Source organism: Alligator mississippiensis, chromosome 3 (assembly GCF_030867095.1).
Source record: "Alligator mississippiensis isolate rAllMis1 chromosome 3, rAllMis1, whole genome shotgun sequence".
Taxonomy (NCBI): Eukaryota; Metazoa; Chordata; order Crocodylia; family Alligatoridae; genus Alligator; species Alligator mississippiensis.
Window position 1 is genome coordinate 130,098,310 of NC_081826.1, and position 13,598 is coordinate 130,111,907.

The following is a 13,598-nucleotide window of genomic DNA, read 5'->3' on the forward strand; positions in this document are numbered from 1 at the left end:
AGTGTCATCAGCAAACTTGGACAGCGTGCTTTCCATCCCCTCGTCCAAGTCGCTGATGAAGATGCTAACCAGTGCGGGCCCCGAGGACCAAGCCCTGGGGTACCCCACTGCTCACATCTCTCCAGGTTGAGTACAACCCATCCACCACTACTCTCTGGGTGCGCCCCATCAGCCAATTTTTTACCCATCCAACTGTGCAGGCATCAATGCCACAGTCACTTAATTTATTGATGAGGACGGGGTGAGAGACAGTGTCAAAGGCCTTCTTAAAGTCCAGAAAGACTATGTCCACAGTGACACCATCATCCAAGGATTTAGTTACTTGGTCGTAAAAGGCAATCAGGTTGGTCTGGCAGGACCTGCCTTTGGTGAACCCATGCTGATTGCCCCTGAGCATGATCTCTGCTGCAGGCCCCCCACCGATATGCTCCTTGGTGATCCTCTCCAAGAGCTTCCTGAGCACCGAGGTGAGGCTTACAGGCCTATAATTACTTGGGTCCTCCTTACTCCCCTTCTTAAAAATAGGGACCACATTAGCCAGTTTCCAATCCCCCAGCACCTGGCCAGATGACCACAAATGGTCATACAGCCGGGCCAAGGGCTCCGCGATGACCCCTGCCAGCTCCCTCAACACCCTTGGGTGGAGGGCATCTAGACCTGCAGATTTAAAAATGTCTAGCTCTTCCAGAAGATCCCTAACTACATCTGCACTGACTGAAGGCTTGATAGAGCTATCCCCAAGATTGTCACTACCTCTGGTAGGTGGAATATCCCAGTCCCTGTTCAGGAAAACAGAGGCAAAGAAACTGTTAAAAATATCAGCTTTCTTGTCTGGCGTGGTCACTTGATTACCTTTTGTGTCTTGCAGGGGCCCTACATTCTCTGGTGCCCTCTTCTTGCTCCCAATGTACTTGAAAAAGGACTTTTTGTTGTCCTTAATCCTGGACGCTAGCCTGAGTTCCATCTCTGCCTTGGCCTTCCTAATAGCTCTCCTACACTCCTGGGCTGAGGAGGAGTACTCCTCCTTGGTGATAGTTCCTCCCTTCCACTGGTTGTACACCTCCCTTTTAGTCCTCAGGCATTGTTGAATGCCCTTACTGAGCCAAGGGGGTTTCTGAGCACTCTTACCCCCCTTGCTTTTCTCAGGGACTGTTATCCTTTGGGCCTGGAGGATCGCCCCCTTAAGGTATGACCATCCCTCATGGGCTCCCATCTCCTCTACCTTCTGGGCCCTTAGTGTCTCCCCCACTAGTCTCCTAAACTCATTAAAGTTGACCCTTCTGAAGTCAAGTTATTTTTGTTTCCCCTAGAAAAAGCTATAAAGACAAGATCCCTTGGAGCAGGGTGCAAGGAAAGAATGGAGAATCTACATCCTCACAAGAGTCCCCAGCCACATTATCTCCTCTTGACTAATTATGCAGCCTGAAATCCTACCCTAATCTGCTTGAGAACAAATAATCTCATTCCCTTAACGAATCACTATAGGGCACACACATAGATGTGCACACGCACGCAAGCAATAGGCTGTTTTCGGCTGCCATGCAACCATCTTATCTGTGTCCCATAACATAGACCAGTATTCTTCATACCAATAGTGAAACACCCTACTACTATATTTGTCCTTTCATCAGAACAAAGAATGATGCACGCAAATGCACTGTGCTAGAAGACAGAAGCTGCATAAAATGAAAGTGGTAGATCTACACAGAGAAAATACAGGTAGATTCCCAATTCACAGAAATGCCAGAATATCAAATTGTCTAATGCAGCAGACAGTGCTAATGAAGGGAGCCCAAAGATTACAAACCTCCTACTCCTCTAGCTGAATGGCTTTCCTAGGAAGCAGACCTGCTCAGCAAACTACATGCATCATGTGCACTTCTGTAACACTTTCCTGCACATGGTATATGGAACCCAAGCACCCAGAGGTGAATTACACATGGAGGAGGTTAGCTATGAACCTCCAAGAGGGATCACCATGTCTTGCTGACCACAAGCCAACTCCCTGTCCCAGCATGGGTATATGCTGCAGACTGGGTAGATCCTAGCAGCTGTCTCCTCTATCAGCCACTTAAGTCTGAAGTTACCAGTTAAATACATCTGCAGATATTCAGAAGGGATTTGGAAATACATTTAGATCCCTTCACATCCATTAAAAAGTGACTAGGGTACATGCTTGACTGTAAGATTTTTTCCTGTGGGCAATGTTTTTGGCATCGGCTCCCCTGGCACATGCATCTAAACCAAGATTAAAGACCAGGGGAAGGAAGGACTATTAGAAAAGTGAATAAATAAAATTTAAAAGCACACACAGTAGAACTCTGCTTTGCAGAAAACCATTGACAGAGGTCCCTTTTAAAATCAGGCTTATCTGGACTATCCAGGAACACAAATGAAGTCACACAGTCAACAAGGATTAATTCAGGCTTATATGGAGTGCAGTACTTGGGAACAATAAGAGAAGACACCACAGAGTCCATTGCAGGCCTGTTTTTACATGCTATGAAAGCAGTTTCAACAAACCTCCCTTAGAACATTATGACACAGGGATTTGACAGACTGGCTCCTTCAGACTGTATGGTAGATTACATTGCATGGTATGCTAGGATATTCCAAAAAAGCCTTTAAAACATTTTGGAGCAGAGCAATGTAAAAAAGGTTTCAGCATAGGATCAGGTTTTTATTAAATACATCCAAAGCAATTCCTGTTCTCAGGTGATGTTCAACCTGTCCTGGAGAAAGCAAGGTCATCACAGCCCTTCATGTCCAACATCCATATCACTTCCAGGCAACTTCACTGAATTTGCCACATCATGACAATATTACTCTTACAGTTTCAATGATGCATCTCAAAGTCATTCTGTGAGACAGAGATAGCAGCCACAGCCATATATTCATACATTTGGATCTGTGGCAACAGAGAGGGGCCCTCTATGCATGGGCTGAAATACACTCTGCTGAATCCTATAAGCCAATGCTCACTCCTACTCCATGACAACATTGATCTTCTATTAGGGTAGCCACCACCCAACTCTAATTGGGCAGGACAATCCTAAAATATCCTAAAATCAACAATCCTAAAATCAAGTCCCAGTCCCAGGCTGAATGACTCTGGGGCAGCATTTGTCCTGGATTCCCCTTGACACACTCAGCTATGGTCCTAGTATCATGTGCAGGGATCTGGGTTCTCCATTCACCATGGAAAAACTCAGATTTTCTCCTTTGAAGGAGAAAAACTCAGGAAAGTGTGTTTCCCCTTGCAGACTGGCAGAGTTTCAGCCTGGAAAGGGCTGCTTGGGGTTGGAGAGGGTGGCACGCGGGGAGCATCACATGTGCACATACATGTACGTGACCAGCAATACAGCCCCAGGCAGTGGTGGAGAGCAGCTCCCCCAGCTGCCTGCAGGTAAGTCTATGGAGGGTGGAGGCATGGGGGTGCTGTCCAGCCAGGGTACTGCATAAGGCCCAGGGCCAGGGTGGAAAAGCACAGTCATGGGGCCCAGCTGGGAGAGCAAAATGGAGCCACGGGGAGCTCATCCATGGAGGTGGCAGGGGGGCTGACTCCCCGTTGCTGTGTGTACTTCCACAGAAGGGGTCTTGTGGGGGCACATGCCCCCCTGATATTTGTGCGCAGTGGGGGAAGATGCAGGTTGCCCACTGTGAAGCTCAGGGTTCTCTACCCTGCTGCTCTCCCTCTGGGACCTCTGCAGCCTAGCGGGAGGGACCTGGTGTGGGAGGGCAGAACAGGGTGAGGAGGCTTGGAGCTGCTGCTGCCAGGAGCCCCATGTTAGCCGCATCTGCTGCCACTCCTGTTGTTGGTGGGTGGGCATGGGGTGTCTTGCTATAGCAGTGTGGCTGGTACAGGGCTCCTGGCAGCAGCAGCATCATGCCTCTCCTTTGGGTCCTACCCGCTGGGCCACAGAGGCCCCAGGTGGAGGGCAGCAGTGCAAGGAGCCCCAAGCCCTGCAGTGGGCAGCCCACATCTGCCCCCACCCCCCAGGCTTCGCTCGGCTCTGCTCTGGTCATGCTGCCCGCATGGGGGGGGGGAAGCAGGGGCAAGCAGGTAGGAGGACATGTATCCCACTTTTGCTTCTCAAAAAGATAGTTACCCTACCTTCTAGTATGGAGAAGGTCCAACTGCTTAATTCCACTCCTCCGTTAGTTTCATAGTTGGTAGGGTTCAAAGGGACCTGAGCAAATCATCACATCTGACCCCCTGCCATGGGCAGGAAAGGATGCTGGGGTCAAACAACCCTGGCTAGGTGATTATCTAGCCTCCTTCTGAAGACCCCCAGGGTAGAAGCGAGCACCACTTCCCTTGGAAACTGGCTCCAGATCCTAGCCGCCCTGACTGTGAAGTAGTTAGCTGGCATTGGAAGCTTATTGATCGTCATTATATTAAGTTAGTACCCAGTTCCGCAGCTGAATCATCTGTGCTTAGAGCAACAACTAAGTATATTATTACATAACTATGAGTATACTTAAGTGTAGGAAATGCAAGCATAGATGAACAAAACAGGGGGTCTTTTAACTCTGTGGTTCTTAGTTCTTTTCATACAAAGCCCTATGCTACAAGAGGAAACTCTAGGACACAGGTTGGTAAACTTTTCCCAATGGCAATTTGAAGTAATGCAGTTTAAGGAAGGTCTCTAGTGATTCCCCATGTCACTGAACACTGACAAATGCTGCCACAGGCCAGATCACACCTGGGCAGGCCAGATCATATCCTTTTGTCAGCCAGATCTGGCACACAGGCCATAGGTTGCTGACACCTATTCTATGGTTTCTTCCATTCTTCCAATATTATGAAGCTCCACTTCAAGAGTCCCACAGATCCAACCTATACATGTTCTCTTCCTTCACACCTCACATTCAGCCCGGCACCACAAGCTCTACTGGGGCTCAGCCAGAACACCTTCTTTTGGCTGAATACTCTTCAATAAGCAATTACAACAACTGTTCAAAATGCTTAGCTACTTTTATGTGATCAGTCTGTATGTATGTTTCTATTTGCATTTTTCCCCTTCATTTTTTTTTTTTTTTTTTGCATTTGGTAAACACTGGCAAAGTAAATGTTAACATGTCACATCTCTCTCTCTCTCTCCCCACCACCTTGAAAGTGATTGACAGTCCTTAAGTGCTGTGGGTTTTTTTTAACTGTTATGACTGACGGCTTTTAAGCAGAGAACAGTTTGTGTAACTTTGAAGCATTAGTTGTCTGCGTGAATAATATGAAATATTGGATTTTTCTTATATCTATCTCATGGTGTTTCCTCCTCTGCTGACAGCAGCTCTAAAATCTCAATTGTTAAAAAAAGAAGGAAGTCTACTTTCTCTGGCTCTGCACAGCACCAAAGCTTCCAAACTGACAAAAGGACAAGAATACCACCAGTGCTCACACTTTGAGGACTTGTATTTCAAAGCATTACAGTGTTGAATAGGTTTCTGTTCTGTTCAGGGCTGGCTATAGAATGATGTTAAATAGAAATTTGTTGTATAAAGCTAATGCTGTGAAAGAAACTGCCAGACACTGTCAACAATTCTAAGAAGGATTATTTTCATTCCCATCAAGGTGATTTGTGCAATTAAAGCAAGAGATTTAAGTAATACTTGCCATGCCACTTAGGCTATAGTCGCAGTCATCTTGTTGTGTCTGAAACCATTTTCTCCTGAGACAAAGTGAAATTTTTCAGATGTTCATGTCCACTGTCATGGGACAAACCCTAAGAAGGTTTGCAAGATAATAAGTACTAACAGTTTGTCCTGGGACATTGTGAAGTGTGTCTAAATGTCTGTCCTGGGATTGCATCATTGAATCAATGCCAGAAAAGTGGTAACGCAGGCAGCCACTCACTAAACCCTAATTGGAAAAGTGTTGTGTATACAAACCAATCCCAGAACTTTTGTAGTCTGAGACAAAACACAGGCACAACTAGGCCTGGGACAAATGCAACATCTGTTCCTAGCCTTACAGCTAAATCCAACAACCTGCCCCCCAGTCATCAGACCCTTTCTACATTTACACGACTCATAGATTGTAAGGGGCTGGAAGGGACCTTACAGATCATCAGGTCGAGCCCCCCTGCACTAGGCAGGAAAACAACTGGGGTCAGGTGACCCCAGCGAAGTGACTGTCTAGTCTCCTTTTGAAAACCTCCAGGATAGGTGACTGCACCACCTCTGGAGGGAGTTTATTCCACAGTCTGGCCACCCTGACTATGAAGGAGTTTTTCCTGGTATTAAGCCTGAAGCGGCCTTCCAGGAGTTTACACCCATTGGTCCTGGTCTTCCCCGGGAGTGCCCTAGTGAACAATTGTTCACTGAGCTCCTGATGTACTCCTCTGATATAGCGCTAAGCTGCTACCAAGTCCTCTCTCAACCTTCTCTTCTTTAGGCTGAAGAGGCCCAGGTCCCTCAGCCTCTCCCCATATGGCTATGAAATGTTGTCCATACTTACTAAGCATGAGGTATGCCCATTCTGCTTTCCAAACACAGCAGACAACTCAGCCTTTGCCCCAAGATCTTTGCAATTCAGGCCAAACACAAAAGAGCTGGAAACAGCTGATGGGAGTACCAGTGTGAAGCAAAGAAGACTCTAGCCATGACCATTTAATGAAAGGCTCACCAGAAGAAGTTGGTTCTGAAGGAACAAGGGGAAGATAGCTGCACAGGTGAGCAGTTCTGAAAGACATGGAAATATTAGCAGTTATAAATATCTTTGTACTGAAAGGTACTGACTTAGTATGTATATCATGCAGTCTTTCTAGAACTTTTTATGAGTTAACACCTTGACCTGAGTCAGAAAATACTGGCAATGTAAACACCTAATATGCTGTTCCCTTACCCTACGTTAGTCTCACACATTTCCTCGGGAAGTGATGGAGAACTCCAGAGCTCTCCCAGAACGAGGTCTTTGGTTTCTCAAAAATTTCTGTTTGCTGGATTGAACCAAAGGAAAGAGCCTTTGGAATCACACCAATGAGTGCAACTGCCATTTGTGGCTATTGGGGTCCATGGGCTCTGTGATACTATTGGAAAGGGATCCTGGGACCACACATCATCCTTTAAATGGCATCTCCCAAAGATTCACAAACCAGGTAACCTTGGCAGACCCACTATATCCAACAGCACTACACCTCGTCAAGTACCTGCGCTGAAGAGCTATCAGGATTTCATAGATTTCATAGATATTAGGGCTGGAAGGGACCTTGGAAAATCATCAAGTCCAGCACCCTGCCCAGGGGCAGGAAGTCAGCGGGGGTCAGAGGATCCCCAGCAAGATAAACATTCAAATATCTCTTAAAGGCGTTCAAAGTAGGTGCTTGAACCACTTCTGGTGGCAGTCTATTCCAGACCTTGGGGGTTTGGACAGTAAAGAAGTACTTCCTTATGTCCAGCCTGTAATGGTCATGGAGAAGGGTGTGACCGTTCGACTTTGTCATCCCTTGGGGCACTCTGGTGAACAGACGTTCCCCCAGATCCTGGTGAGCACTCCAATAAACTTATAGGTGGCCACCAGATCACCCCTGAAGGCCACTCTGCCTGCTCCTGCTGGCATTGCATGCCAGCCCAGGGGCAGGCACAGGGAGGGGGAACATGCCCTTTGACCACTGTCATTGCTGCTGCACTCCTTGGTGAAAGCAGCCCCTGCACATCCCAGCTGGAGCAGGCAGGAGCTCCTCTTACACTCAGGAGAGCACCTGGCAGCCATAGGCAGGAGAAGGGGGGAAATGGAAGGGAGTGGACAAAGAAGGGAGGGGAAGGTAGGGACATGCCTCTGAGCAGGGAGGGGACAGGGAAGAGGGGAGAAGACTTACCTTTCTTGGGACTTAAGTCTTCGGCTGCCTGTCCCAGCATGTGGGAAGCAGGGGGAGGAAGCTGGAAGCGGGGGATGCAGCCACTCTTACAGCACCAGGAGCTGCAACTTCACCCACTTTGTAAAATCCTGGATCCATTTCTGGGCACAGCCGTCTGCCTGAATCACCTACAGGAACATGAACTATGCTCAGATTTGTAACTACCATATACTGCGCAAATCATCCACTTCATACTCACCCACAACATCTTCACTTCAACAACCAACACTTCCTCCAACCCACAGGCACAGCTATGGGCACAAAGATGGCTCCTCAGCAGGCCAGCCTCTTCATGAGCCACCTGGAGGAATTTTTACAAAACTGCCCCACCAAACCTGCACTTTACCTACATTAGATACATTATACATTCATCATGTAGACTGAACGCCTGGGAAGGGAGCAGAGGGAGTTTGGTCTCGGTTTCTTTCAGCCAGCGCTGGAGGGAGAGGGGAGGGGGTGGATTGGAGCCTATACTTGAAACGGATCAGACCTTGAGAGAAATATTCCCTGACCCCCTTCCCCCCAACCCTGCTTCCCTTCCCTGACCCCTGTCCTTCTAACAACCTCCTACGCTCACCTAACTTGCCAAAATCAAACTCCCAACTGATCAAGAGATACCAAGTGGGATGCAACCCTGCTTTAACAATAAATGCAAAACCTGTCAACTCATATCTAATGCCACAACAATCAACGCCCCCCCCCAATAAACCATCAATCCACAGATCCTACATGTCTCTCCCAGAGTATGTTATATCTCATCCTATGCATCAAATGCCTCCATGAGAACTATGTGGATAAAACTAGAGAAAAATTACATACCAGAATGAATGATCACAGAAAAAGATAAAGAAGAGAGACATGCAAGGGAATAGAGCATTTTTCACAGAACTGCTGCTCCCTTTCTGACTTTACAGTCCCTGCGCTCAAGAGATATTTACAAAACACTTTCAAAAGACGGACCTGGGACAAAACTTCATCAGTCTATTGCAGTGGTTTTCAACCTTTTTTCATTTGCAGACCACTACAAATTTTCGAATGGAAGTGCAGACCCCTTTGGAAATTTTGAATGGCAGTGCAGAATTGTATGTATGGATATTCACGTACTTTTGATTGATCGTAGTAATCTTTCATGGACCCTTTAGACAGTCTGCAGACCCCCAGGGGTCCACGTACTAGAGATTGAAAATCACTGACCTATTAGACACTGTGAACCAGGGACTTTACACTTTTATTATAATCTATTCTACTTGATCCCTGCTAATGTCTCGGTACCCCACATGTGATAAGGACCCTTCTGAATGTTCTTGTTCTACCAGCTTATGCTTTCTACTATATTTCTCCTGTCTGTTAGCTATCTGATAATCTCCTTTTTATCCTTATTTATTTATATATGGAATTTTACATAGACTTTAATCTACCTGCTCCTTAACTCAAGCTGTGTCTGCTTTTTTCTCAGACTTGAAGAAGGGTACTCGGTACCCAAAAGCTTGTCTATATCCCTCCCAACTATATAGTTGGTCCAATAAAAGATATCACCGCACAGAAATCATTGCCTCTTGCAACACTATAGAGCCATAATTGAGTACTCCCCTAGAACAAATAGGAACAGTCTTTGCGAATTCACCTGAAGATAACAGAGCAGGGGCGGGCAATTATTTCGGGCGGAGGGCCACTTACTGAGTTTTGACAAGCCATTGAGGGCCACAAGACAGGCAGCCCAGGGCAGATAAATATTAATTTTCTAAATTTTTCAGGGGCCCCATGGGCTGGATAGAATGGCCTGGCAGGCCGCATCCAGCCTGCGGGCCACAATTTGCCCGCCCCTGCCACAGAGAATACCTTCTTGCTAGATAGGGCTCTTTGTTTGGTGTCTTCTAAGAGGAACTGACAGCTAGCCTATCAGGAGATAATTTCTGTTCACTTTCTTGTGTATAATGTAAGATTTTTTTTTTTTATATTAGACATTTCCTTGCTCATCTACAGAATTTCAGCCAGTTCAGATTTTTTTTGGTCTAAGGTATATAAATGGAACATCATTTATTAACTTTATACCATAATCTATCCTAGATAATAACACAATTTCCTCTCCTTTCAACCTATTATTTTTCTTAACTTTAATTTAGTTGTACAGGCATTTCCTTGTTCCAGAGGATAGACAATAATCAGGTTAGGTTGCTATCTTTATGACACTGACCTTACCACACTCTTCATTTCTCCTCTTGCCCCTCTTCCTGCCTACACACATAGCTGGTCCTGAATTATCTTCTCATTCACTTTCAACTTAGTAGCCCCCAAAAAGAGAAAATGGAGAGAGACATATTATTTTACCTTGGAAATTTGTCAGTGTGAAAAATAAACAAACCACTGCCCTCTAAAACTCAGCAAATTACTTTAATTTTAGGTATAGGGCATGCTCGTTTATTTTCTTTTGATGAGGAAGAAATATCATCAAGAAGATTGTTCCCTGAAGAAAATCAAAACACTCTGGAATGTTAGTTTTATTTCCTTTAAAGAAAATAAATGAACTCTCTTAATCCCTCCAAGGGTAATAATTTTTCCAAGTTTTGGAGGTCAGCAGTTTATTTATGTTGTATTTGGGACTATAGACATTTTTTAAAAGGCATGCTGGTTTACTTGCTGGCTCATGCAACGTTTTCCAGTGACTCATTTGAATGTGCATAGCAATATTGCTCCTATCTTGCTACAATTTTCATTGGCTAGGGGTTACTTTTTAAAGCTATTTGACTATTTAGGGATACAAATTACACCAAAAACAGAGGTAGATGATGCTCTACACAGCTCTGGGTTGCTTTCTAGGTTTTCAAGGGCTCCTTCTACCTCATCATCCCTCCAAAACGGCAGTGATGGAAAGAAGAAGGGTGCAAAGTGTTTTTAAAGTGACAGCTTTTCAAAGGTTAGCCAAGCTTGAAACTACTCATAAGTTACTTGAATTCAGGATATTTTCACACTGTTAAGTTCCTTCCTCCCCCTCCAACCATTCTCATTAAGCAGTAGCAGATAATATTTCTTTTCAGATTGAGAAAGTTATTTAAAGGCTAGGAACTTGGATTGGATTTGCACAGCATCTATTGCTAACATATGAACATGAACATACATATCTAACTATCTTTCTTTGAAAGTTAACCAAAGAAGATACAAGATCTTGTCTGGAACCCATTATACAAACTGGATACAGCCAAGCCCAGCGGGACCAGAGTTTTCTCCAACTTCAGCCTCTCCGTTCATGAAAGGTATTGCTCAAAAGCATTATTACAAAATGTTAGGATGGACATACAAGGATTGGAAGGCAACTGGAATGTAAGATGTTCTTCCCTGGCACTGCTGCAACATATACATGTGTACATCTTGAAGAAATGGTGGGAAATGCATTACATGAAAAAGAGAGAAGGATAGTTTTCTATTTAAGAAATGCAGTAGTCAAACTGCAATCAAAGAGATGATAGAGTCAGTAACAGAAACCTGGCCCATCAGCTCACACTGAAGGAGCACAATAAGCTTCTAGCAAAATCTTTCAGCATGTCTTCTAGTATACAATAGAATAAAGAATATATGAACATGAAGCACTGGGGTCTATACCTCTTTTGTACTACCACTGAACATTGTAGACACAGGTTGTTGGTGCCAGGTGAGAGAAATGTCCCTATGACACAAAAAATGGACCATGGTAAACTATAAGCTGATGTGGCAGCTACATACTGGCTGTGGCTATTAATTAGAGGAGGTTTATTAGTTGATTGTATTTGTATTTTCACTATGTGGACTCATTTTTACTCTTCCAGCTGTTTTTTATGCAGTGCAGTGATGAACATTGATCAAGCTGGGTTTCTGTCCAGTTGTAAAAGTATATGCACAAGGGCCAGCTGACAGCAGTTCCTGTACTATTCTTAGTTAATTCTGTGAAATAGCTGGGTAAGGTAAGGAGCCATGTCCTCCTTTGCCTTTGCAAAAAATAGGGTGGTGAGACTGAGATAAGTGGGCCTGATCTTAACTGTTCAGAGAGTGCAGGATTGCACTCACTATGTCTGCAGTGACTCAGAGGTGCTGCATTGCATAACAGAGGTGGTGTTATGTTTTCATGAATGTGTGGATTTGTTTTTAAAGGTGTAGCAGAGATTGCAGGAAGTAATTTTAAGTAGATAGGATATGAACCAGAGAGTGAAATGGAGGTCTCTCAGAGCCAGCTTTTCATTGTGAATGCACAGGGTCATGATATTAATTCACAATTTTCTTCTCTATATTCAGGATTTAGAAGGTGAACTTTAAAAACATATATATTCTCTTATTTCCCCAAATTCTTTTCCTCTCATCTGGTTTCAATTTACATTTCCTAGCTATGTCATACCGTATCTGTGATAAATGTAGGGATTTGTCATCTTTGGGGAGAGTTTGGGTTGGTGAGGTGTAATATTACCCAACTGGCCATCAGTACCACAGTACCATGGCAGCTTCTCCAGCTCTTCTCTGTAAGAAAAACTGATGCAGCTCTTGAGGGAGTCCTTCCAGGACCACCATTCTGTGGTGATACCTCCCCAGGGTCTTTGGAACGTGGCTCTCTCAAGTATGAGAAAAATTAGTGGTGCCTGACAGGTCTGTGTATTATGTAAAATTAAACCTGTGTAAAAATCAGTTCAGGGATGAATACAGGCAAATAAAATATCCTCAGGGCCAGCATGTTTCTTTCAATGGGTCTCCATTAATTGCTAAGGCAATGAAGAACGTGCCCTCTAGAAAACTTACTAGGGAGTCCCTGAGGCCCCCATTGATATCAATAAGGCAGAGTTCATACATTTCTGAGCTATAGTGTTTAAGTGGCTTACAAATTCACATGGCCATTGCTGCATTAATCTGCACCTGGTTCATCTTTTTTTAAATTAAAAGTTGAGATACTAGAACTGAATTCTGTAGCAAGAGACAAATACTGCAGAATAAGTCTGCAGCCACAAAACATTTAAGGCCATAAATATGGGGAAAAACGGTTTGAGAGGAAATAAAAACACAGGAAAAACGTAAGTATTTGGGGAGCGGGGGATAGTAAATTCTCTTTCATTTCTGCTTGGCGGAGAAGAAAAGCCTTTGGGAAAGAAGTGGTATAATAGGGTAGAATAGAAGGAAGAGACCCCACCATGAAGGCTTCATAAAGTGAGGGTCAAACACTCTCCGAGACCATGGCTTTACAGCTGGGAAATCTGAGGAGAGTTTGACTCAAGTCAAATGTGGTGAATTAGGTAACAGAAGGATGGTCTCCAAAGAGCTGGCTTTTGGGCACGAACATGGAAGAAAGAAATATTGGTTGAAAAAACCTTTTTGTGATGAACAGACTCTGATTACATTTGTTTGGAAACCAGGTTAAGAATGTTTTCTGAGCACTGTTAAAAACTGTCGGAGCAGGTAACTCTTTTTTTTAACTGGAACCCTCAAAAATCTCAATCGCACCAATCATCTGAGTTTTAAGATGCTCTGAGGTATCCTGATCCTCCTACCCTCAACTGCCATTTACTTGCCCCATCTCACAGAGCTGTCACTAGTCCACAGTATTCCAGCATCCCTTCCAAAAGCCTGATAAATCCTTTCAATACACAGTACTTTCTTGACAGTCACAGAGCTTTTAAAGCATTCAGTATGCTGAGGGAGGAGTTACAAAACAAACAAACACACTAGTTATCTGGTTGCTACTGACATTTCAAAACAGTGTTGGTGACAAAAATGTAACAGTTCCTAAAT

At 44.5% G+C, this 13,598-nt stretch overlaps 1 long non-coding RNA gene across 3 annotated transcripts in view; it reads right to left on the reverse strand.

Annotated features, from left to right (window-relative positions):
• LOC132249384 (uncharacterized) overlaps window positions 1-13,598 on the reverse strand; it is a 165,282-nt gene that overhangs the window by 87,067 nt on the left and 64,617 nt on the right. For all 3 annotated transcript variants that reach the window (XR_009460865.1, XR_009460864.1, XR_009460866.1), the window contains exons 3-4: window positions 7,818-7,984; window positions 6,626-6,681 (exon numbers count right to left, since the gene is read on the reverse strand). This is a non-coding gene — a long non-coding RNA (uncharacterized LOC132249384). The remainder of the gene's footprint in view (window positions 1-6,625; window positions 6,682-7,817; window positions 7,985-13,598) is intronic.